Source organism: Sorex araneus, chromosome 6 (assembly GCF_027595985.1).
Source record: "Sorex araneus isolate mSorAra2 chromosome 6, mSorAra2.pri, whole genome shotgun sequence".
NCBI classification, from domain to species: Eukaryota; Metazoa; Chordata; class Mammalia; order Eulipotyphla; family Soricidae; genus Sorex; species Sorex araneus.
In genome coordinates this window covers 162,003,253-162,029,525 of record NC_073307.1, presented here as the reverse complement: position 1 = coordinate 162,029,525, position 26,273 = coordinate 162,003,253, and positions in this window count along the sequence as shown.

The window sequence follows — 26,273 nt, the reverse complement described above, 5'->3', positions numbered from 1 at the left end:
AAAGCTGACAGTGTTGATCTGAACCAACTTGTCACTGACAAGGTCTGACTCCCCTTTGCCATCTCCAGGGGCAGAGAGGCTGAGGGCGCCCCCTGGAGGTGGGTCCTGTATGGGCAGAAGTAGCCTTGGCCCTCCCTCCAGGTTTCCAAGATGCTGATCCCTAAGGGCTCCTTGTGAAGAGGAGGAGCGCTCTGGAAAAATGGGATGTGACCAAAGGGAACCCACACTTTTGGGAATGTGGAGCCCAGGATGGAGACAGGTGGATACTGAGACTGTTCTGGGCACCCGGATGCCCATGGGATGGCGCGGTGCTGTCCCCAGTCCGTATGCTGTCCCGGATCACTCTGACGAACTGTGGTGCTGACAGTCTCTTTAAGCTCCTCTGAAGGGGTGTTGTAATCACTCTCAAACACACACACACACACACACAAACACTCACACATTTCTGGAGTGAACCAAAGGTCACCAAAGGCTGAATTCACAGGCGGCAAATCTTACTGAGAGGAATCATGGTCTCAGGACATGTCCAGAGACCCTTTATCTTAAGATCAGCAAAGTGGGACCAATTTGTTTAGGGATTGAGGTGCTCTCTCTGTCTTTCTGCCGCCCTGACGTTGATTCTGAACCCTGGTCAAGGCCTTAGTCCACCATATCTCCCAAGATCTCAGTGGGCATCGCAGTCCCTGATCGGGCACCAGGCTCAGCTGAGGCAGCGACAGCAGGTACTCCCAGAGACTCCTGTGAAGGGCCCCCATTCTGCAGGGGACCAGGACACAATCTTCCTGTTCATGTCGCTCTACAGGGGCACAGGCCCCCAAGCTCTCCAGCTCCCCCCTGGGCTCCCCTGTCTGCCTCTTGCCAGGACCCAGATTGCAGCTGCCCAGGATGGCCCCTGTGATTGTGGGGGTCTCGGGGTACACGGGGAAAACACTAGATACAGTCTCGTTGTCTCTCCCAGGAGAGGGGCTGACAGGCTCCTGCCTTACTGACCCTGAGTCCCCTCCTCTGTGGGGGTAGATCTGACTCCCGGGATTGAGGCCCACGTGGGGCAGGGGCTGGGTTCAGTGTCCACAGGCTGGCCTGGGGGTCAGAACCATGTGGTCACCCCATGATCAACAGAAGGAGGGTGGGGATAATGATGCCCAGGGAGAGGTTTCAGATTTCCTGTGATCAGAGCCTCACTCACGGACAGAGTTCTGCTTCGTGAAGAAAGGGGGGTCCCACTCACTGTGCACCCCTCCCTGTGAGCCCCCCTCACGACTTCTCTGGGGATCCTGTCATCTGTGTCCCCAAAATCTCCTTCCCTGTCCAGAAGCCCCAGACAGGGGGGTTCTTGTCTCCTGTTCAGGGAGACCCTCCTCTCATTTGTTGCAACAGCAGGATTCAGCAACTGGGCTGGCTCCTTTCATGTGTGAAAGATGTAGAATGTTCTAGAACCTTCCCTGTGAAGGACCTACCTCTGTCTGTCTCTGTTTTTCTTCTGTAGAACAGAGTTGGTCCTGATCCCAAACCTGGAGATCTGATTGAGATTTTCAGCGACAGTTATCAACATTGGACTGTGTCTGTGGGAGGTGGTTACGTGGTCCATCTGATTACTGTAGGTAAGGACAGGGTCTCTGTAGAGGACGGGCTGAGGTGTTTGTGGGTTCAGTTCACACTGTGCTGGTCTCCCCTGCAGGTCTGGCCGGCGGGCACAGCTCTGAGGCCACATGACCTGGGCTCCCCGCTATAGGTCCATCAGCTTCTGATCTCTAGCTGGAAGTTCATGGACAGGCTGTGGACACGTCCCATTAGAGAGTGTGGGTCACTCAGCCCCTCTCCTGGGGACACAGCCCTTCCCGCGCCCAGTCTCCTCTGTAGCTGCTGATCTTGCAGAGACAGAGGGGACAGGAAGCAGGGGCTCCCCAACACTCAGCACTGCCACAAGCTCACAAAAGGAGCATGGCCCCCACCCCAGGGAGCAGCACGGTGGACTCTGGTTCCTGCCCAAGGACCTGTGATTGCCCCTGGGTTCCACCTCCACTCAGCTGCATCTTCTGTGGCTCAGGGAGAGTGCCCTGTGGTGGGGCTGGCAACAGGGAGGGCAGGGGTGGCCTTGGCAGGGCTGAGTCAACCCCCTCTCATCAGCATCTTGGCTTAGATATTTGAAATAGTTATTGGATCACCTATAAATATTCCCACCTAGGGTTGTTTTGTTTGTGTGAACATAGATTTTCATCCCTCTGCGATTAGTGGCCCCTCACCTCTGCCCTTTGGTTCAAGGGTCTCTCTAGAAGTAGGGGAGGGAGCCCCCTAGAGGGGAAAGGGAAGAAGCACATTTTAGTGGAGCAGGGCTGGGAGAGAAGGGAGAGATGAGAGGAGGCTTGGGAGCCTGGATGGGGGAGGGAGAGGGAGGGGGTGGGACTTAGCGAAAGACTCAGACTAAGGGCATGGAGGGAAAATCTGAAAGAGACATTTGAGGGTTGGAGATAATGAGGAAGAGTTAGGGGTAGGAGTGTTTTCATGCAAACGAATAGATTCTAGGCATACATTTTTTTTTAAATTTTTTATTATGGAAAGTTACAAAGTTACAAAGTTTTCAGGTTTAAATCTCAGTTATACAATGCTCGAATACCCATCCCTTCACCAGTGCTCATATTCCACCACCAAGAATCCCAGTATAGCTCCACCCTGCCCCCTCACACCCCAAACCCCCCCATGCCCCTAGCCCCCCTACCCTAAGCCCCCCCCCGCCTGTGTAACTAATAAATTTCACTTTACTTTCACTTTGATTGCATACAATATTTCAACAAAACTCACTATTATTGTTTGGAGAGTCTCTCCCCTAAAGTCAGACCTGCTGAAAAGGAAGCATTAGATAATTTGTTTTCCATTGCTGAGGATGAAGAGGTATGAGGTCGAGTGACCACACTTAGCGGCCTCTCAGTTTTGGGTTTCTGTAATTTAGTATTTTAGTAACTAAGTCCAGAGAGATATCTGCCAGAAGTTGCATCGTTGCCAACTTGTACTTCTCAGTTACATTATATTCCACATATGAGTGCAATCTTTCTATGTCTGTCTCTTTCTTTCTGACTCATTTCACTCAACATGATACTTTCCATGTTGATGCACTTGTAACTAGGCATACATTTTAAGGGGCTTCTGAATCTGAATCAGGAGGTCTGGATGCCTCACCCTCAGTTCTCCAGTCCCTTTGCTCTTGTTTCCTGCCAGATTTGAGAGTATGGTTCTGTTCAGGTTCTGTGGCGCTGGGGTCTTTTTGGGCCACACCCAGCATTGCTCTGGGACCAGGTGGTGCCCATATGGAACCCAGCTCAGTGCTCTCAGAGTTTGTGCTCCAACCACCATCCCACTTCCAGAACCCTGAATATCTAGGATGTCCTGTATGTAACCCACAGTTGCCACCTGAGGGCTGCGGACCCTGCCGCTGAGCCCCGAGCCCTCCCGCCCCACACTTGGTGCCCAGGTTCCTCTCTTAACTGCAGCCTCCGAGTAAGATGCCCTCAGGGCCTGGCGCTGCCCTCTGGGTTCTCCTGCGAACCCCCTGCTCCTGCAGCCAGAGGGAGTCCGTCCTAACAGCATAGAATTGCCCTTTGGAAGATAATCAATGGTGAAGGACAGCGGAAACCCCCCTCCCGCACAAACAGCCCCTAGAGCAGCTGAGCCAGACAGTGGCATCAGCCCAGCTGCTCTCCTGGGGAGTCTTTAGAGGAGAATCACGGAACTTGACCCTGGGGTGTGTGGACATCTCCTGCCCTGGACCTTCCACCTGGGCCGGCTGAGGCCTCCCAGCTGGGGCTCAGGGCGGTGCAGGGTTGGTGACTTGCCACAAGCTAGTTGGATGCTGGGCCCGGACCAGGAGCCAGGATCAGCGTCCTTGGCTCTGAGCCCGTGTCACTTACCTTGATGTGGACAGTTCCTGCAACATCTGTTAGGGCAGTTCTGGATCTCCGACCACAGACAAGGACCACACAGGAATGCAATTAGCAAGCGGGTAGTTTATTAAGCTGGCTAGCCAGGGTCATGCATGCACACACAGCAACACGAAGGTCCCATGTGCGAGGCAAGGTCCCGAGCTTCTCCAAAGGAGATCTTATATAGGCCTTCACCGGCCGTTACAGCAGGGCCCGTGCGATTCATAGCCAATAGATTTATAATGATACATATTTTCCTAACCAATCCATTTGGAAGGACATCACTCCTTAGCCTATAGTTTTAGTGATCAGCATTTGCATCAATGTTCAGGAATGTCCTGGGTTTTAGGGCAGTCATGGGTCTAGTGGCATGGGTTTTGTAGGAGGCATCTGAGAGGCATCTGTTTATCTGGTCTGACTTGCAACCTGTGTACCTGTATCCGAGTTCCTTGCTCAAGGGCAAAAAACCAAGTTATTCTGCATTGCAAGCTCCTACAAAAAGAATCTTGAGAAAGCTAAACAAATTCCAACGGTCTGTTCCGAGTCAATTCCTCACACATCCAGGTCAGGGGCATTTGAAGAACTCCTGGCCTCTGCTTCAGAACTAGTGAGCAGGGGTCTGGGTCAGTAAGGAGGACATGGCCGTGTCAAAGATCCGGGTACCTCCCTGCTTCCCTCTGTCTCTTAGAAAAGAAATGAGAGGAAGAGAGTTTAGGGACTCCAAAGCCTTCGCAAGAAGCCCAGGCTCACTGGGCCTCATTGTGGGTGGAGCTGGTGGATTGGTCAGCCCTTCTGGGCTCATCCCCTTGTGGGGACAGGGGCCATGGGGTGACTTATTTGGGAGGGCGGCATGGAGTCGAGAGTTGTGCAGGGTTGACACTGAGTCCTCTCTTGTGACTGCACAATGTTGGGACATTACTAGAGAATTCAGCCAGCTCTCCAGCTGGGCAGTGCACTGGACTTGTGAAGAAGGAGCTGCTGTCCACGGTGGCTGCGGGGTGCAAGTACCGGGTCAATAACAAACTCGATCGTGAGCTCTTCCCACTACCTGCTGAGGATATCGTCCAAAAGGCCTTGGCGCTGTCTAACGAGGGGAGGTCCTATAGCCTCACCCAGAAGAACTGTGAGCAATTTGTCACAGAGCTGCGCTATGGAGAATTTATCTACTACCAGGTGAGTTTTCAGCCTATTCCTCATCCCCATCAGGATTGCCCCTGGTGAGTTGGACCAGGGCGAGATCCAGGTATAAGTGGACAGAGCGCCACTGTCCCCCTCTCCAGATGTCACCCTCAGGGTGGGAGGTAGAGGGGCACCAGCATAGTCTCTGAAGACTATAGTGGGCTGAGTTGGACCCACTGCCGAGAAGCAGATTCTCTCACCCATTTCAAAGATTGGTAAATCGAGGCCAACAATGCTCAAGGTATTATCAAAACTCTAGCACTTTCTTATTGTGGGGATCTGATCCCAGGGCAACTGTTACGCAGGCCCAAATATCCCCGTAGGGCTCAGGGAGAGGCAGCCTTGCAGTGGAGACCAGTTTCAATCTTGGGTTGAGCCTGACCATGGCCAGGGAGCAGAGACCCCACGGAACAGGGGCTCTAAGGATTGAGCAGAGGAAGGGCCGGGTTGTGGGTGAAGAGGCAGAACAAATGCCTGGCATGTGGGAGACCCTGGGCTGCACCCCGGGCACCTCAGGGGCAGGCAGAGCAATACTAGGTGTGGACAGGAGAGGAAACAGGAGTAGAGGACTTGGGGGGGGGAGCGTGACCACAGGAGAGGAGGTGGATTGGGCCACAGGCACTGCCCTCAGCTCAGTCATCTTGTCACTAGGGAGCTAGAGCTCAGGCTCAGTGTCTGCCGGTCAGTGTCTCAGTCTACTGGGCACTATTGTCTCCCATGATCAGAGCAGCCTCCCTGTCTCTTCGGGAATAGCTGACAGTGTTGATCTAAACCAACTTGTCAGTCACTGACAAGGTCCAACTCCCAGTGGCTATTTCCAGGGGCAGAGAAGCTGAGGGCGCCCCCTGGAGGTGTGTCCTGTAACCTCAGTGGCAGCTCCCCTGGGTCCTCCCTGCTGGTGTCCAGGATGCTGACTCCTGAGATTCAATTGGAACCCCCACTTGGGCACAACTGCCCCAGGTATGTGTGCGTGATGGCCAGAGCCTCACACCAGTGACCCTCTTCTTCTCGTTGCAGGGCGGAAGAAAGAAACAGAATTACTCAGAGGGATTTGAAAATATTTTCCCTCCGAAATTTTGGCTAATAGCGACATTAGCCACTGTTTTCGCTACGCTTTTCAAACCATAGCAGGAAAGAAGTAAGATCCCTGAACCACGATATCCGGCCTAGCCAAGGGGGTTGCATCTGGCCTCTCGGTCACCTTGGGGCTCCTTTTAGGTATTGCAGGTGGGGGCCCCGCAGCCCCTCTGTACCCAAGTGTGTGAGTCCCAAAGTTCCTGGGGAGCCCCAGGCCGCAGGGATGGGGGCGCTTCCGGGGGGAAGGGCTGGAGCTGGACTAGGGGCCGGCCGGGGTGGGACTCGTGTCCCTGTGACAAGGCGACCCGCTCTTTCTCCTCAGGAGACTCTCAGCAGACTCAAGCCCAGGCCTCTGTCAGGAAGCAGGAACATCCCCACCGGCTGATTCCTCCCGCACTGCCCCTTCCTGCTGGCAGATAGAGCAATAAAGGGCTGGACCCCGGGGTCTGCGTCTGTGTCCGTCTTTCTCCTGCAGGACGCGGGTCTTTCCACAGGCGCACGGGCACAGGCCCATCCCGATGGGCAGGAACAGGACCCAGGGCCTGTGGCCAGTGCTGTGTGTCTGTGCAGCTGTGACCAGGTGTGGACCCAGTGCCCGCTGCTCCTGCTGCCCCTACAGGATCCGCCCGTTTTCTCGGTTCTCCCTGTCTTTCCTCTGGCTATCCCTGGCTCCCCCTGCTCCCGCTTGGTGCTCCCACTTCTCCCCACAGGGTCCTGCACAGGCCTCCTGGGGCCTCTATCCCATCGTCGCCTCCACCCACCCCCCACTTAGCCCCAGGCTCCCTCTGGGTTCCCGAGAGAACGTGACTTGCTGAGTGCCCCCACACTGAGCCCGCTGATTAACTGCTGGGGGTCACCTTGGATAGGGGAAGGGCCAGCATCCATCTGGGTCCCTGGAGAATATTCAGGTGGAAGTCGGGACTTTACCCTTGATTAAATCCTCTGTGGAGTAAGTGGTGGTGGCGCATGTGTCTCTACTAAGATATGAGTTCTCATGTCCTACCTTGTTTGCAAACTCACACTTATTGTTTGATGATGATGGTGATGATGATGATGATGATGATGATGATGATGATGATGATGATGTTGGTGATGATGCTTTCCTTGGTCTCTGATACATGACTGTTTAGAGGGTTTCAGGAGCATTGCCAGAACTGAAAGGCATGTGTTCTCTCTGCCCACGGATTATTGTCCTGCCAGCACCCCCCGTTCTGTACTTCTCAGAAAAGGGCAGTATCTGTGAGGGACCCACTGTGAGTCCAGACCCGGTTCCGGGACCAGAGTGTGTCAGCTGGGTGCGGCAGAGCTGATCAGGCTCCTGCCCTCTGCTGAGTTCTTTGTTGGACATGTCTGTGGTGACTGTGGTCCTTGACCGTGGACAGGAGGGTGGGGGCCGTGGGACCAGGAGCCACAAGAGGCACCCCAGTACTCCCTGGTCACCTGGTCCTTGGTCATGACAGCTCAGCCATCTGTGGGACCTCTGAGCCCCTGCTGCCGCCCACAGGCCGGCCAGACACTCTCTCGCCAAGCTCAAAGCCCCAACGAGGACAGGGGCGGCTTGGGTTGAGGTCCTCCACCTCCCTGCCTGTTTTGCTGGAACATATGAACCTCTGTCACATCCCCAAAAGGGTTCATGACTGGCTTTGGGGCACAAGGTGCCATAAGATCATTTTCAATGGCGCCTTGTCTTCCCTGGGAGGTTGTGAGGAAGAAAGCCCAGGGCATCCCTACAGCCTGCCTCTTGTCTCTTCATCAGGTGTCCCAGAGCCCAGGCCTCCTTTGTCCCATTTCCAGAGCAGATATGAGTCATCTGCTAGGTTAAGGGTCCCCCCAAACTAAAACTGGCCTTTGCTCTCACATAATATAAGCTCACTAATAGCCATTACTCAGAGACTCACAAATAAATCTCAGAGAGATCAACAAGCTTCAGAGATGCCTCCAGCCCCTATGCCAGGCTAAGTCTGATCTAGGGCAGCCCAGAGGGAGCAGGTGATTCTCTGCCTTGCCCCAACGGAGCTCCAGCAGCTGTAAATTACCTTCAGAAGTCAATTACTGCCATGCTCATGGCCATTCTCCATAGGTTTGGACAGGGCTCATCCATGAGGGAATTTGCTGAAAAACTCCAGTATGAGGATTTTATGACCAAAATGTGTTGGGGCTGGACTGAGCTACCAGGGCGAGCCCATGTATACTGTACCGTACTACGGACAGGAACATAGGAACCCATGAAAATGGGCGAGACTCTCGTGTGTCCTGACTGGTTTGGATGAAGCTGAACATTTTTCCCCCTTCAAGCTGCCTTCAGAAAAATAATTTCAGCATACTGAAAAGAGCAGTTTTTCCTTCTCTCACAGAAGCCTGGCTGGTCTTTGACATGCAGATGGTGTTAGCCAGGCCTGACCTTTTATATATTGTAAATTGTAGATTTCAGGTGCAGGCCCAGCTTTGTCTTTGAGATGTAAATCCAAGTGCTTTTAGCCCAAGGAAGGTTTCAGTTTTGGTTTTGCATCTTCTTTCCAGAGGAGTCCTAGATTACTGGCCTGCGGATACAAGGAAATAATGTTGCCTCAATGTTCTTCCTGTAACATCTTTTGATGCCTTTGGTGACGTCACTGTATTGCGCCCTTTAGGGGTACCATGATCAATAAAAGGATGTCCACGAGGCCCTCTGCCTTTGCTAAGAGCCAGAGCGAGCCTTAGTCCTCCAATCAAGGCATTTCTTCCGCGTTCCTATCTCAGCGCCTCCGATTGCACGAACGTTCACGCAACAAAAATGTCCAGGCTCTCACGGAGTCAGGGATGGCAACCTCTCTCCATCTCCTCTGCTTCTAGGAGCTTGGTAGTCACCCTACGAACTGTCTCTGTGGCCAAATGAGCTCATTAACAGACATGACCCAGAGAATCACAAATAAATCTCAGAAGACATCAACAAGCTGAGGAGATGCTTCTGGATCCCCAAATCACTATCCAGTTAAAAATGTAACTCCAGCTGTATCAAGATATTTAATAGGTTAGAATTCCTGGAGCAAGTGTAGCCACATGATATCTCATACTCTATACTAGTGGTAAGCCAGGAGTAACCACCACACTGGACCGGGTGTAGAGTAAAATGCAACTGATATAGATTTTATTTATTTATTTATTTATTTATTTTTATTAAATCACCGTGTGGAAGATTACAATGCTTTCGGGCTTAGGTCTCAGTTATACAATGCTGAAACAACCATCCCATCACCAGTGCCCATATACCACCACCAAAAAAAAAACAAAAAAACCCACACAGTACACCTCCCATCCCGTCCCCCCACCCCCTACCTTGTAACTGATAAGTTTCATTTTACATTCTGTTTACTTTGGTTACATTCAATATTTCAACACAAACCTCACTATTGTTTTTAGGAGTACCCCACTAGACTCAGACCTACTGTGAAGACAAATAAGGTCGCGTGGCCGCAGTAGCGGCCGAGCGGTTTTGAATTTCTGTACTTTAACAAGAAGTCCAGGGAGATTTCTTCCAGATATTAGATAATTGCAGGCTTGAAAACCCAATCTGTGGTCGTCTTAATATGGCGGCCACCGCGCCCTTCATCCCTGGAGAGAAAGAGGCGAGAGAGAGAGAGAGAAATACCTTTCCCCTCCTGGGCGGGCACGGGGCTGAGGCTTAGTTCTCAGGCTGGAGACATTCTGCGAGGAGTTGCTCACGCCGAAAGAGGTTTTGCTGGGTCTGGATTCACGCTTGTACAGCTGCGGAGAGGCCGCACATGCGTGCGCCCCCCAGGATCACATCTCGGCAGTCAACAACTGATATAGATTTAAAATAATATTGTATACAGGCACACATGCACATATTTGGATCAGCACACAAGGCTCAACCTGTAACAGCATGTTGTTAAATCTCTTATACAAAAAATTAATGGCTCCCAGGTGAGATACAACAATTCTCACACACTTTATTCTAAAGAAACTTTTTGGGATCATTTTCTGTGGGTTATCCATAGCAAGCAATACAAAATAATTTATTTCGGGCCTGCTATTGGTGCAGACAGAGCTGTGATTGGAAAAATTTGATATAATGATGGTGGGAAAGAGTAATGGTAGTGAGATTGGTGTTGGAATATTGAATGGAATAAATTATTGTGACAAACAAAAAAAGTAATTAAAAGTGATCTTTGTTATCTATAGGATAACATTAGTTTGTCCTTTCTCCCTTGCCATAAAGAGCTTAGGTTTATTGGGTTACACCCATCCCAGTGCTCCCAAGTCACTCACATTCCTCTGTGTTTATCTTTAAACTCTTCTCTCCTCTCTTCCCCAACCGGTCTATCACCTTTTCCCCCCTAATCAAATTCTGTTAACTTGTAGGGTTAGATCCTTCAAAGGACACTTGACTTATAGTCATGAGTGAAATATTGCCTTTCTCCTCTCCTTATGTCTTTTGCATAGTTTACTTTAAAGCAATGTCGTTTTTTGTACAGACACAAGAAGACAGTTAAAATTATGCTTTTGTAACTTGCAAGTTAATTGACTCCGCATAATATTCACTCCTGGGCATCTGCTTTTTCGACTTAAGCCACAGTTGCCCTTAGTTCTTGCACTGTAGCACAGTCATCTTGTTGTTCATCAATTTGCTCAAGCGGACACCAGGAACGTCTCCATTGTAAGACTTGTTACTGCTTTTGGCACATCGATCACCCCACAGGTAGGTTGCCAGGTTCTGCCATCTGGGTGAGATAGTCTCACTAGCTTGTTGGGCTCTCCAGAGGATCGGGGAAATCAAACCCGGTTGGCCGTGTGCAAAGCAAATGCCCTACCCGCTGTGCTATTGCTCCAGTCCAGTGCCAAGAGGTAAAATTTTAAAAAATTAATTGCTAGAAGGTCTCTTTATGTGGTGTTTTATTGTATCTGTTAACCCACTTTGATAGCTATTGAGGAAAAATAGATTCCAAGTAGAGTGGACAATTTTTCTCTAGGTGATGAATCAGTTTGCTTTCTTAGGGACTGGTATCAGCTGAGGGGATTGGGAATACCAGAGAGTAAGGGAATTAATGTCACATCATCTTCAAACTCTCTGGAATAAATATTCGGGTGGTCTCCGTTGTCGTAGTTTTTTCAACCCATACAACATTCAATGTCAGAACAAATGGTAGCATATAAGTATTCATGTCTGAGTAAATCAAAGTATTTCTCATACAGTTGACAACTCCATTAAAACCACCCTAGAAATTGCATCAAAAGCTCTTGAAATCTATACTACATCGATAGTATGGGGAAAAGTTACGAAGGCTTCGTGGTGCTCGGACCCTGTCATTGGATGGGAGGAAATCAGCTTTTGCAAATCAGTGAAGCTAATCAACCCATACAGTATGACCAGTGTTTGACCATTGGGCCTGATGGGCCAAAAATTATGATTACACACTATAATATAAATGAATTCAAGGAATGGCAGAATTTCAAAAGACTGTTCAGATTCACTCATAACCGTACTGGAAGGTGCCTGGATCATTCCGAAGTCCTCCACCAACTTTTCATCTCTAGTTGCAACGACAGATCCCCAGAGACCAGAGCCAGGAGTAGCCCCGAAGCATCTCGCATGGCAAAAAGGAAGACAGGAAAAAAGCAAAACACACCAAAGCAGACCAAGAGGTCAGGAAGGTGGCCCTGCGTCAGGGATGCAGGCTTGATCCTGGCACTGCCCCTGGGTACTGGCTCCAGGCATCGCTGGGTGAGGCCCAGAGGCTGTAGCTCCACATTGAGAGGCCCTTGCCATGAACCCATTGGCCAGGAGTCCCATGCTGGCACTGGGTTCCCTGAGCACTGTCTGTGAGCTCGTCTGTGCTTTGAGACTTAAGACGTCAACCCCACAGCCTAGGAATGCGTGTGAGGGGCCACAATCTGCTCTGTGAAAGTCTGACCGAGGAGATCTGATGAGCGGCTGGGCTGGGAGCGTGTGGAGGTGCTGAGCACGAGGCTGGCACTGAGAGGCCGGGGAGCCTCCCACTCCCTGCCCTGCACAGCTGCTGCCCGCGGGTTCCTGAGCTGTGCCCAGGGCGTAAAACTGTGAGGTCAAGGGCCTCTGAGCATTTCGGGCCGTGCTGGATGGTCATGGATGCTTAGAGGGGTGCAGGGACCCCTGGTATGCAGCCCTGTGGGCGTCTGACGTGGGAAGGGGCAGTTCCATGAGAGCAGGCCCCTCACTGCGGGCTTAGCTTCACTCTGGGCAGTCGGGGTCCGAGGGGAATTGCCGAGCACTCAGCGTGAGAGTCAGAGATTGGCGGTTGGGGATGGCAGCACCCTGAGAAGTCTCTGGTACACGCTGTTCTCACTAGGAAGACAGATTCGATACTCTAAGCCCGGCTGCTTCTAATCAAGGTCTGTCACAGGTCCGAACTACCATTGGAGGGGCATGAGGCTTGTTCTGGGGGTCCCCAGGGCTACAACCAGTGCTGCTCAGGGAGTCCATGAGGACCCATTAGGGCCGTGTGGGGCCGTGTGGGGCTGTTTGGGGTCAGGCTTGGACCCCAGGCAGGCGCTGCAGCTCTTGGTGGCCCCTTCCTGTCTGTCTAAAGCTGTTTCTTGGCACAGAGCCTGACTGATACAATTCATGGTTCTTGCTGCAGCCTGTGGGGCCTACGCCCTGTGTCCACACCAGGTGGCAGTGGGTTGGGGTTTTCCGAGGGTGTGGATGTGTTTCTGGGTGTGGAGCAACTGGGCGAGCGGCCTGGTCTCTGATGAGTTCTGGCCAGCAGGTGCTCTGGTCCCCTCTGGGGTGCTGGAGAGCAGGGGCCAGAGACTCCATCTCGTTCCCCAAGGAATTTCCCTCCCTTCACACCTTGACGCTCTCCTCCAGCCTCTCCGAAGGGCTAAGAAATGTCCCCATCACTGAGGGTTTAGTGTCAACCAGGTGCTGACCCTGATGGGAGGGAACAAGGAAGCGGGGAACTTCCTGCATCATGGGGTGAGGGGCAGCGCTGCACTGGGGTCACCTGTGCTTCACAAACCACAGGCCGGGCCAGCGATGGCATCAATCTGCCGTAGTCACCGTCTGCATCATCATCATCATCATCATCATCATCATCATCATCATCACTGTGACCAGCGTCCTGCATCTGAGTTCCAGCTCCCGCCCCTCCCCCATCTCCCGTGTCTGCCTTTGCTGATTCCTCCCCCAGCCCCAATGACCACAAGTCCCCGAAGTAAGATGCCCGGGGTGGGGGTCTTCTCAGGCTGTTGGTACTGAATAAACTTGTCTATTGGCAGCACCATCTGGGGTATATAGGCCTGCTGGTGCCAAGGGGTAGGAATGTGTGTCCAGGAATAGGGATCGAGTCCCTGAGGACCTTGGTTCTGACCTGTGAAGTGTGTCCTGCTCAGGGCGGGGAGTTTGGGGGCTGAATGTGGGGCTCCTTGAAGCACCTCCCTCCCTGCCCAGACTCTCCCCTCCCTCCCTCCCTCCCTCCTGTTGCCCCTTCTCTCCCTCCCATTCTCTCCCTGCACACTGGGTAGAGGGATGGGGGTTGGGCCCCTCCTGCTCTGGGCTCAGATGTCCCTCCTGGTGGTGCTCAGGGGACCATAGACAGTGCCTGGGTGGAACTGGGTTGGATGCATCTGAGTCAAGTGCCGTCCCCCCTAGACAGTGTCCAGCCCCCAGACGGGGTGACTTTGGCCTCTGCCCTGACCTCGACCACCACCACATCTTCCACTCATCTTCTGCTATCTGATGTCTCCTCTTTCTGACTCATTTCTTGGTCCAGGTGCCCATAGGGCAGGGCCTGCCCTGCTTGGAGAAGGAAATGGCAGCTTTGACAGGAAATGCTGAGCAGAATGTAAAATATTTACATGGGAAGGGGGGTAAAAGAGAAATTGAAAGTGTTTGAGAGTGAAACAGAATTGCGCTGCACTTAGACTCCAGACCGGGGCAGCAGGTAACACGGAGGCAGGACAGCGGCCTCGGTAAGTGTCAGGAAACTGTGCCATTAGACTGGTGGGTTTGGGCAGGAGAGTGTCCGGGTGAGGTGCGGCTGTGTGCAGGGTCAACAGTGGGTTTGCTGTGTCTCCAGCCGTGTCTCAAGGCCTCAGAGCAGCTCTGAGGGTGGCCTTAGCCCCTCAGACACCACCGTCCCTCGAACCTGAGGGTCTGTGCGGCACCACGTCTTGGGCCATGGGCACTGCCTGAGACCCCACAGGCCCCCGACCCAAATCTGGCAGCTCAGTGAGTGGGGACAGTGGGGACCTTCCTAGAGTTGATGGTGCCAGAGCTGCTTGGCCTGGGCGGGACAGGATGGCGGCTCAGGGAGGACCCCCACCCCCATCCACCTCCTCTGTCCCTGCTGTGTGTCAGTGGAATACACTGGGAGGGACTCAAAAAGATGATCCAAGGTAGAGTCAGGAGAGCGGCCCTGCCCCCACACCAAACCCTGCCTCCTTTTCTTGCTTCCTGCACCCCAGGGTCCCTCCCTCAGCTGCTATGCTCCTGCTCAGGAACAGGCGCCCCTGACCTGGTGCCCAGAGCACAATTGTGAGGAAATGCCTGAGCTCCTAATGGGGCTGTTTGGGGTCAGCATTTTCACATTCCCTGGAGGGGGCAAAGGAACTTCAAAGGGCTCAAGGACCCGCTGACTGCGATATCCCAGACGGATTCCATCTCTAAGCAATTCTGGGTTTTCCCTTTGGGTTTTTCCATTCTTGTCACTGTCCTCTGTCCTTTTTGTTTCTTGTCTCCCTTTGTGTGTTTCTTGTCGTTTCCCCACACTGCCTGGTCTGGAATAATTTCAGACATTTCCAACAAAAGGCCTGATGCTGGGACCTCCCGGGTCTCCTTCAGTTTAGATGCCGGTCACCTACGGGGGTCAGCTCTTGTCACAGCGGCAGAGCGAGTCTCTCCTGGTTGAGGAGATTGGACGAGGGCAAAGGCAGAATAGGGCAGTTTCTATGATGAACATGACTTGGAGGGATGCTCTATTACCTGTAGGACTCAGCCCTTTCCCTAATAATCTTTGGTTTGAAGCTCTACGTATGGAAAGTGAAAGGCAATACCTCACCTTGACTCACCCTCTGCCCCCTTTGATTCTGAGCTTGAACCCCGATGTTCCCTGAGTCTCTGCGCTTACTGGGCTCGACCCTGCCCTGCAGGGGACACAGAGCTGCGGTGTGAACTTTGATGCGCGTCATTTATGTCACAGGTGCACCTGAGTACGGTTGAGAGAAAATAAAACTCTGCAGTGCAACAAAGGCTGAACCACAGGCATCGAATCGCACGGAGACGAAAATGTTCTCTGTAAGTCTCTAGAGACCCTTATTTTAAAATCAGAAAATTGGTGCTAATCCAAGGTCCCCGTATGTCAGAGCCTGGCAAGCTACCTGTGGTATATTCGATATGCCAAAAACACTAACGACAATTCTCAAAATGGAGACGTTACTGGTGCCAGCTCGAGCAAATCGGTGAGCAACGGGGTGACAGTGAGAGTGACAATTCAAAGTCAGGGGTCCAGTGACTGCTCCATCTTTCTGCCTCCCCCACGTTGACTCCGACCCATTGGGTCCAAGGCCTTGTTCCATCATTTCTTCCTGAGTCTCAGTGGGCAGCGCTCACCCAACCCCCAACAGTGCAGCCCCTCCTCAGGGCATCCGACTTAGCTGCGGCAGCAGGTGTGGGCATCCCCCAAGACTCCTGGGCACCCCTAGAGGCCAGGGCCCCCACAGAGACTCCTGTGAAGGGGCCCCCATTCTGCAGAGGACCAGGGCACAGTCTCACTGTTCATGCCGATCCACCCCCCAAGCTCTCGAGCTCCCCCTGGGCTCCCTGTCAGCTTCTTGCCTGGACCCAGATTGCAGCTGCCCTGGGCTGACCCCCGTGGTTGTGCGGGTTTCGGGGTGCATGGGGGGAACTACTCAGATACAGTCTCGGAATCTCTACCAGGGAAGGGCTGACAGGCTCCTGCCCTTCCTGACCCTGAGTCCCCTCCTCTGTGGGGGCAGCTCTGAGTCCCGGGAGTGAGGCCCACGTGAAGGGGCTGAGCTCAGTGTCTGAAGGCTGGCTTTGTGGTTGGAACAAGAGAATAGGCCTCCCTCTCTGACACAGACCTGCTCTGTAGGGAGGGGTTCCCTATCACTGTTCACTCCTCCCTGTGAGTCCTCTCTTGGCTCCTCTGGGGACCATGTCATCTTTGTCCTCAAAGGCTCATTCGCAGCCAGGAAACTCAGGAATAGGGGGGTTACTCTCCTGCTGAGGTGAACCCCCTCCTCTTTGATTCCTTTATGTGGGAACAGCAGAGTAAAGCTAGGTTGGCTGCTTGATGGTGTGGCAGTTGTAGACTATTCTAGAACTTCCTTGACATGGACTCACTTCTTTCCATCTCTATTTTTCTTTTGCAGAAGAGAAAAAGTCCTGAGCCCAAACCCGGAGACCTGATAGAGATTTACCGTGGTCCGAAAATATTCCCTCCTGCATTAAGATATGAGCACTGGGCCGTGTATGTGGGAGACGGTTACGTGGTCCATGTGACTAATGTCGGTAAGGATGGAGTCTCTCTAGAGGATGAGCTGGATTCTCTCTAGAGGATGAGCTGAGGTGACTGTGGGTTCGGTTCACACTGTGCTGGTCTGTAGGCCTGTCCAGTGGGCACAGCACTGAGGTCACATGACCAGACTGTGCCCTGTAGGCCCGTCAGCTGCTGATCTCCTTAGCTGGAAGTTCCTGGACAGGCTGTGGACATGTCCCATTAGAGAGTGGGGGTCACCCAGGGACACAGCCCTTCCTTCGCCCAGTCTCCTCTGTAGCTGCTGAATGCATGGACAGAGGGGGACAGGAAGCCGGGGCTCCCCAACACTCAGCACAGCCACAGGGTCACAGAAGGAGCTTGACCCCAACCCCAGGGAGCAGCATGGTGGACCTTGATCCCTGTCCATCAACTGTGGGTGTCCCTGTGTCCCTCCCTTTTCTCAGCTGCATGGTCTTTGACACAGGGAGAAGTGCCCTAGGGTAGGGCTGGCAGCAGAGAGGGATGGGGCAACCTTGGCGGGCTGGGCCAACCCTTTCTCCTCAGCCTCTTGGCTTAGATATTTTTTCCTTTTTATTTTCTGAGAGATACAGTTACAAAGCTTTCATGTTTGAGTTTCAGTCATACAGTGATCAATCACCCATCCCTTCACCAGTGTGCACATTTTCCACCACCAAAATCCCCAGTACCCCCGCCCTACCCCGCCACACAACCCTTCCCTTGCCTGTGTGCCAGACAATTTCCACAATACTCTCTACTATGACTACATTCAATTTTTCTATACCAGTCCTGCCATCACTCAAAGCTGCCCAAATGGCAATATGGACAATTTGTTTTCCATTGCTTGTTATTGGATAGCATATAATGTCATGCGGAATTCTAAAATTTTAATAATTAGGGTTGGAGAGATTTCTGCAGTGAGCTGCTCAGTTCTGAAATTCGTCTCTGGATCATGACCGTGTAGGAGTTAATAAGCAGCGGGGGACCATTTGTGGGCATCATCTCAGAGTCCCATGGGGCGGGGAAAGGAGACAGGATGACTCTTCCCCCGTCCCGTAGGGCCTGGTGTTTGCCGCTTCTGCTCCACCTACTTGGAAAATTTGATGTGTTCTAGTAGATGGCGGTCGCCAGGATTCCTAGGGGCCAGGCGGAGGGACAGCACCTGCTCCCATCTGGAGTGGCCCGGCGAAAGTAACCTATTGCAAAGTCCGGAGGCACCTCTGCAGCGGAGGCTCAGCTCCGAGATTCATGAACGTGTCTCTCTTGGCTTAGATTTTTGACCTAGTTATTGGATCCACTTTAAATATTCCCACATAATGTTGTTTTGTTTGTGCGAACACAGATTTTTATTCCTTTGGGGTAAGTGGCCCCCACCCTACTGCCTTTACGTGCAGGATCTCTCTAGCAGTAGTGGAGGGCGCCCCCTACAGGGGAGAGGGAAGAAGCACATTGTAGTAGGCAAGGATGGGAGAGAGTTGGGAGAGATGTGGGGAAGCTTAGGACCCTGGATGGGATGGGGGTGGGTGGATTAGGGAAAGAGCTGGAAGACTTGGGGCAGAGAAAGGAAAATCTGAACGAGAAATTTGGGGTCAGAGACATTGAGGCAGAATGAGGAGAGTACGGCGGCAGTGGAACCAGGCCGTCTCAGCCCGGCTCCCCGCCAGCTTCTGATACCAGAAGTCATGTTCGCAACCCGCCCCTGGGCGCTATCTGGCGCACCAACATCAGTGCCAGAAACTCCCAGTTGAGTCCCAAGATGGAATAGCTCCCTAAAGAGATGTGTCTGGAACCCATCCATTTATAATCTTAGAATTTCAGAAGCAAAGTTATTTACAGACCATCCATGATACGCAAAATTCACTGTATCACTGTAGTTCTGTTGCTCACTGATTTACTCGAACAAGCGGCAGTAACGTCTCATTCGTCCCTGTCGTGCCTCTATCGCGTTCAGGGTCAGGGGAATGAGGCCCATTATTGTTACTGTTTTTGGCATATCGAATATGCCATGGATAGCTTGCCAGGCTCTGCCATGCGAGATTCTGCATCTCTCTCTACTGGGAGCTTTGTTTTATAGTCTCTGAATATTGGTCATTGATGAGATTACATGGCACTGGGTGTGGTTTGTGGGTATGGCTGCTAGCTAATAGAAAACGGGGGACCTGGGTGGAGGAAGCCCAGTCCCGATCCAAGCAGGCTTGGAGATCTAACCCTGGGTCCCCCATACCTGGGTTCCTCTGTTCCATTCTCCACATGCTCTGATGAGCCTCACCCATGCATGAACTGACAAAGGAACAGAAAGACAAGAACAGCAATAGAAAATAAGTGGTCTAGCGTTGTTCCTGGAAGGCAGGCTTGAATGATGGTGAGAAAATTAGAGCAAAATAGAATGCCCCCAAAGAGAGAGAGAATATGTGAGCATTTGTCTATGTTAGAGGTAGGGTGAGGATTGGGCGTTGGGGACATAGTGGGGACATTGGTGGTGGACGGTTTGCACTGGTGGGGGGATGGGTGTTCGATCATTGTATGGTTGAATCTCAAACTTGAAACTTTATTACTGTATCTCACGGTGGCTCAATAATTTTTTTTAAAAAATAAAAGAATGAGGAGCAGGGTATTTTTCCTCACAAAATAATGAATTCTTGGCATAAATTTATGTGGCTTCTGAATCTGTGCTCAGGAGGCCCGAGTCCCCTCTCAGCATCCCCCAATTCTCCTGCCACTCTTCCTTGTTCCTCCGAGGCCTGAGGCTGTGGTGCAGCTCAAGCTGTGTGGTGCTCGTGTTGCCTGGGCTACACCCAGCATTGCTCTGGGCCCAGGTGGTGCAGGATGGAACCCGGGTCAGTGCACGCAGAGTCTGCGCCCCAACCATGGCCCCATCTCCAGAACCCAGAATATTTCTAGGGTGTGCAGCGATGAAGCTCAGGGCTTCCCCATGAGTTCCCAGGTTCCTCTCCTGCCTGCGGCCTCCACTTCTGGCCAGGTGAGATGCCAGCTGGTCCCGATGCTGCCCTCGGGTTTTCCTGCACCTCCACCTGCTACTGAAGCCAGGGCGAGCTGGGCCTGACAGTGTGGAAATGCCTTTTGGAAGATAGTAAATGGTGAAGGACAGCGGAACCCCACCCCCCCCTGGCTGCACTAACAACCCACAGAGCAGCCGAGCCAGACATTAGCACCAGCACAGCTGCTCTCTTGGGACATCTTTAGAGGAGAATCGGGGAACTTGACCTGAGGATTGTTCAACAATTTTTGAACAATCTCCTGCCCTGGACCTTGTGCCTGGGCCTGCTGAGGCCGCCCAGCTGGGGCTCAGGGTGGTGCAGGGTTGGTGACTGGCCACAAGCTAGTTGGATGCTGGGCCCGGACCAGGAGCCTGCATCAGTCACCTTGGCTCTATGCCCGTGTCACCAACCTTCATGTGACAGTTCCAGCAACATCTACTTCAAGTCATTTGAAAAACTCCCAGCCTCTGCTTCAGGACCAGGAGTGAGCTGGGGCCAGCGTCAGGGAGGAGGGCATACCCGTGTGGGAGACCTGGTTCCTCCCAGCTTCCCTCTGTCCCTTAGAAAAGAAATAGCGGGAAGGTAGTCTAGGGACTCCAAAACCTTCGTAAGAGGCCCAGGCCTAGTGGGCCCCATTGTGGGTTGGAGTTGGCAGATGTCAGCCCTTCTGGGATCATTCCTTTCATGGGAACAGGGCCATGGGGAGACTTATTTGGGGGTTAATGGAGTTCTTGGCATTGTGTAGGGTTGACTACAAAGTCTTCTCTTGTGGCCCTACAGAGAAATCCTCTGGGACATGGGCCGAGGTGAAGATGGAGCTGCTCTCCAAGGTGGTTGAGGGGTGTGAGTACCGGATCAATAATAAACTCGATGGTAAGCGTCAAGTACGATCACCTAAGGAGATCGTCCAAAAGGCCATGGCGCGGGTTGGGGAGAGGTTGCCCTACAGTGTCACCCGAGAGAACTGTGAGCACTTCGCTACGGAGCTGCGCTACGGAGAACCCATCTGTGAGCAGGTGCGTCCTCAGCCTGTGTCCCCATCCCTAGCAGTGTCCCCACTGACTGTCCTGGACCAGGGGGAGATCCAGGCAGGAGCTGGACAGAGAGCCACTGTCCCCATCCCCAGATGTCGCCTTAAGGGTGGGAGGAGGTGGGGCACCAGCTCAGGTTCTACAGAGGAGGCTGAGCTGGACCCACTGCTGAGAAGTCACAGATGGAGAAACTGAGACCCACAGTGCTCAAGATATCGGTCTATACTCTAGCAATTGCCCTGTAAGGAGGATCTGTCTATAGGGCACCTGCCACACAGGCCCTGATCCCTGGAGGGATCAGAGAGCGGCAGTCCCACAGGCCAATTTCCCTCTTGGCTTGAGCCTGACCATTTCCAGAAAGCCGAGAGACCAGCGAACAGGGGCTGTGAGGTGGGGCAGAGGAGGGCCCAGGGCTGTGGTGAAGAGGCAGAGAACATGCCCGGCGTGCGGGATGCCCTGGGTTCCACTCTGGGCACCTCAGGGGCAGGCAGAGCAATACTAGGTGTGGACAGGAGAGAAAACAAAAGTAGAGGAGTTCGAGGAGTGTGATGTGGCAGAGGAGGTGGTTTGGGCCACAGGCACTGCCCACAGCTTGGCCATCCCCTTGCCCTGCGGTCAGGGTCAGTGTCTACAAGTCAGTGTCTTGGTCTGCTGGGCACTACTGCCCCCCAGGGTCAGATCAGCCTCCCCGTCTCTTCGGGAAAAGTTGACTGTGTTGATCTAAACCAACTTGTCAGTCACTGACAAGGTCCAACTCCCAGCTGCCATTTCCAGGAGCAGAGAGGCAGAGGGCGCCCCCTAGAGGTGGGTCCTGTCTGCTCAGAGGCAGCTCCTCTGGGTCCTCCTTGCGGGTGTCCAGGATGCTGACGCCTTGACCCCTAACTAGGAACACCCTAAGGGGGCACAGGGACCCCTGTAAAGAGGAGGAGGTCCCTAGAGAAAGGCGATGTGACTGAGGGGAACCCACACCGTTGGGAATGTGGTGCCCAGGAAGGAGCCCAGGCAGTTACTGAGACTGTCTGGTCACCCTTGCCCAGGGGATGGTGCTGTGCTGCCCCCAGTCCATGTGCTGTCTCGGGCCACTCTGAGGAACTGTGGTTCTCACAGTTTCTTTAAGCTCATCTGAAGGGGGTACCGTGATCACACACACACACACACACACACACACACACACGCACTCACATACACATACACACACACACTCGGGTCAAACCTTCAGTTGTGGTGCTGGAGCACATCTGGGTCACGCATACAAGATGCCATCTTCGCCTGTCAACCATTTATTCTTCCCACTGGAGGGTGGTTGGATTCTTTTCTCCAATGACTCAATCGCTCAACACCACAGACATCTGCTCTGTGTTCACCTTTGTAATATGCTCTTCGATCCCAGTTTGGAATATAATTTCCAGTCTCTGATGACTTGGTGTCCCTCAGAATCCTCACTGTGTGGCTTTGCGCTAGTCTTTTACATTGTACTTCATCCTTCCCCGCTGTGAATTGGAGCACAGATTTATGAAGGGTGTTTTTGTGTGGCTGAGACAATTGGCTCTTTTTTTTTATTAGTTTATTTTTAATTAGAGAGTCATCGTGAGGGTACAGTTACAGATCCATACATCTTTGTGCTCATGTTTCCCCCATACAAAGTTCGATAACCCATCCCTTCACCAGTGCCCATTCTCCACCACCAGTAAACCCAACATCCCTCCCCCCCTCCCCAGTCCCGTCTCCCCCCACCCCACCCTGCCACTATGGCAGGGAATTCCCTTTTGTTCTCTCTCTCTGATTAGGTGTTGTGGTTTGCAATAAAGGTGTTGAGTGGCCATTGTGTTCAGTCTCTAGTCTGTATTCGGCCCGCATCACCCTTCCCCCACATGACCTCCAACCACATTTTACTTGGTGGTCCCTTCCCTGAGTTACCCAGAATGAGAGACCAGCCTCCAAGCCATGGAAACAATCTCCTGGTACTTATTTCTACTATTCTTGGGCGTTAGTCTTATAGTCTATTATTCTATATTCCACAGATGAGTGCAATCTTTCTATGTCTGTCTCTCTCTTTCTGACTCATTTCACTTAGCATGATACTTTCCATGTTGATCCACTTATATGCAAACGTCATGACCTCATTTTTTCTAACAGCTGCATAGTATTCCATTGTATAGATGTACCAGAGTTTCTTCAACCAGTCATCTGTCCTAGGGCACTCGGGTTTTTTCCAGATTCTGGCTATTGTAAACAGTGCTGCGGTGAACATATAAGTGCATATGTCACTTCGACTATACTTTTTGGCTTTTCTGGGATATATTCCCAGCAGTGGTATTGCTGGGTCAAATGGGAGCTCAAGCCCTAGTTTTTTGAGAATCGTCCATACTGTTTTCCAAAAGGGCTGAACTAGAATTGGCTCCTTTTGAATTCCCTCTGTTGACCCTGGGTTTTCAAGGCTCCCTGTTACACCTGGGAGGACACGGGTCACCAAAAGGGTGACAGCTGCTCTGCTCAGTACACATTTCAGGAAACATCTTCTGTCCCTCCTGCACCATGACAGAACTCCACCCCGCCAGCATCCACTTTCTAGTCCAGAAGCCCCTTCGGGTGACACCCGGGGGGATACCTGCAGTGAATGCTTCGCCTCTGGTGAACAAACAGTCCCGACCCTCGTTCAGCAGATGAGCCTGAGAGCCCACTGGGGCCTCCGGGGGCTGAGCACCGGGATAGGATTGTTTCCGGTGCCTCAGCATCCCCCTTGCTCCCTGGCTCCTGATTGGCCAACCCCGACCTAGACTTCCGGGCACTCCCCCTTTCCTCACAGCGCCCCCTGTCGGCTTCCTCAGCCTGACCCAGCCTCAGGCCCGCATGTTCCTCTGGAGCATCAACAGCGGACACCCACAGCTCCCCCAGGTTCCACTGAAGAGTACCTGAGCCAGCTAGTCCCTCTGTGTGACGGCTGCGGTGTGTGCGGGTGGCCGGAGCCTCACGCTAGTGACCCTCTGGTTCCTGTTGCAGGTCGGACGCAAGATTTTGCACGCCGTCGGTGTTGTTGCCGGTGTCATCCTACTTGCAGGCGCCATGATCCTGTAGCAGCCTGCACTGTAATGCGAATCAGACTGTAGAAGGAATGTGGTAAGATCCCGAACCCTGACGTCTGGCCTATCCAAGCGGGTTGGGTCTGGGCTCTCGGTCACCCCCTTGGACCCATGGGGCTAATTTCAGGTAGTGCAGGTGGGGGCCCCGCAGCCATCTGGACCCCAGAATGTGAGCCCCAAAGTTCCTAGGGAGCCCCAGGCCGCAGGGACCAGGATGCCTCTGGGGAGAAGGGCTGGAGCTGGGCAAGGGGGGCCGGCCCCGGTGGGATTTGAGTCCCTGTGACAAGGCCACCTGCTCTCTCTCCTCAGGGGACGCTGAGCCGACTCGAAACCAGGCCGCTGTTGGGCAACAGGAACGTCCCCACCGGCTGATGCTGCCCGCACGGCCCTTCCTGCTGGCAGATAGAGCAATAAAGGGCTGGACTCCGGGGTCTGCGTCTGTGTCCATCTTTCTCCTGCAGGACGCAAAGCATGGGGACAGACCCATCCCAATGGGCAGGAACAGGACCAGGGCCCGTGGCTAGCGCTGTGTGTCCGTGGGGCGTGACCGGTGCAGCCCCAGTGCCCGCTGCTCCTGTTGCCCCTGCAGGATCCACCCGTATTCTCGGCTCTCCCGTCTCTCCCATTTCTCTTCCGTGGCTCCTCCTGCTTCCACAGAGGCTCCTACTTCTCCCCACAGGGTCCTGCACAGGCCTCCCAGGGCCTCTGTCCCACCGCCCACCCAACCCCAACTCACCCACAGACTCCTGCAGGGTTCCCGAGAGAACGTGATTGGCTGAGCACCCCCACCCTTAACCCGCTGATTGGCTGCTGCTGGGTCAGGTGACCCTCTGATGGGCTCTGAGGACAGAACAGAGGCCTGGGTTTCACACCCAGTGTTAGTGATGTTACTGTGAGGGGTGCGTGTGTTCTGAGCTCTCAGTGGTGGTGTTGGGGGGTTCTGGCACTGGGCAGCCAGGTAGGGGCGAAGGCAGAGCCAGTCTGGGCCCCTAGAGAGTAGTGGGAGTCGGGACCCTACTCCAGAGATGTTCAGAGTTTCAGTTAGCTGTGGCGCATGCATATCTGCTACGATAGGCGACACCAGATCCAACATGTTTGAGAAGTTAAGCTCAGCATCATCATTATTTTTCTTTTTTTATTCTCCAATACATGACTATTTAGAGGGTTTTAGGAGCAGTGCCAGATCCTAAAGGCGTGTGTTCTCTCTGCCCACGGATTATTGTCCTGGCAGCCCCCCCTTTCTATACTTCTCAGAACGGCAGTATCAGTGAGGGACCCACTGTGGGTGCAGACCAGGTTCTGGGCCCAGAGTGTGTCAGCTGGGTGCAGCAGAGCTGAGCGGCTCCCACCCTCTGAGTCCTTTCGTAGACATGTCTGTGGTGACTGTGGTCCTTGACCGTGGACAGGAGGGTGTGGGTTTGGAACCAGGACTCCCAAGTTGCCACACAGTGCTCCCTAGTCACCCACTCCTTAGTCATGACAGCTCAGCCAACTGAGGGACACTGAACCTCCGCTGCCACCCACAGGCTGGCCAGCCAGTCTCTCACCAAGCTCAAAGCCCCAACCCTAGACAGTGGAGGCTTGGCTTGAGGTCTTCCAGCCCCTGCCTGTTTTGCTGGAACACATAAACCTTTGTCATATCCCCCAAACCTTTCATGACTGGCTTTGGGACACAAGGTGTCAGAGGTTTACTTTCAATGGTGCCACATCTTTTTGGGAGGGCGTGGGGAAGAAAGTCGAGAGATTCCTACAGCCTGCCACTGTCCTTTGGTGCGGTAGCTCAGAGCCCATGCTTCCTTTTTCCCATTTCCAGAACAGACATAAGCCTTCTGCTAGGCTAAGGGTCCCCCCAAACTATAAGTGGCCTTTGCTCTCACACAATATAATGAGCCACAATATAGTGAGCCATGACCCAGAGACTCACAAATAAATCTCGAAAGAGATCAACAAGCTGCAGAGGTGCCTCCAGCCCCAGCGCCAGGCTGAGACTCATCCTGGGCAGCCCAGAGCAGGTGGGTGAGTCTCCACCCCACCCCAACAGAACCCCAGCAGCTGTAAACCTCCAGAAGTCAATTGCCACCATGCTCATAGCCAATCTCCACAGGCTTGGATGAGCCTCATCCATGGGTGAATCTGCTGAAAAACTTTAGTATGCAGATTTTGTGACCAAAATGTCCAGGCAGTCATGAGGTTAGGGACGGTGACCTCCCTTCATCTCCCTCTCCTTCCAGGAGCTTCGCAGTCAAACCCACAAACTGCCTCTGGGACCAAATTAGCTCATTAATGGACATGACCCAGAGACTCACAAATCTCAGAAGAGATCCACAAGCTGGGGAGATGTCTCTGGACCCAAAAAATCGCTATCCAGTTGAAAATTTCATTCCAGTTGTTTTGCCCTACTTGAAGTTTAGAATTCTTGGAGCAAATGTGGAAACGTGACCAGAAAACATCTCATACTGTATACCATTGTTATACATGAATACACACACACACACAC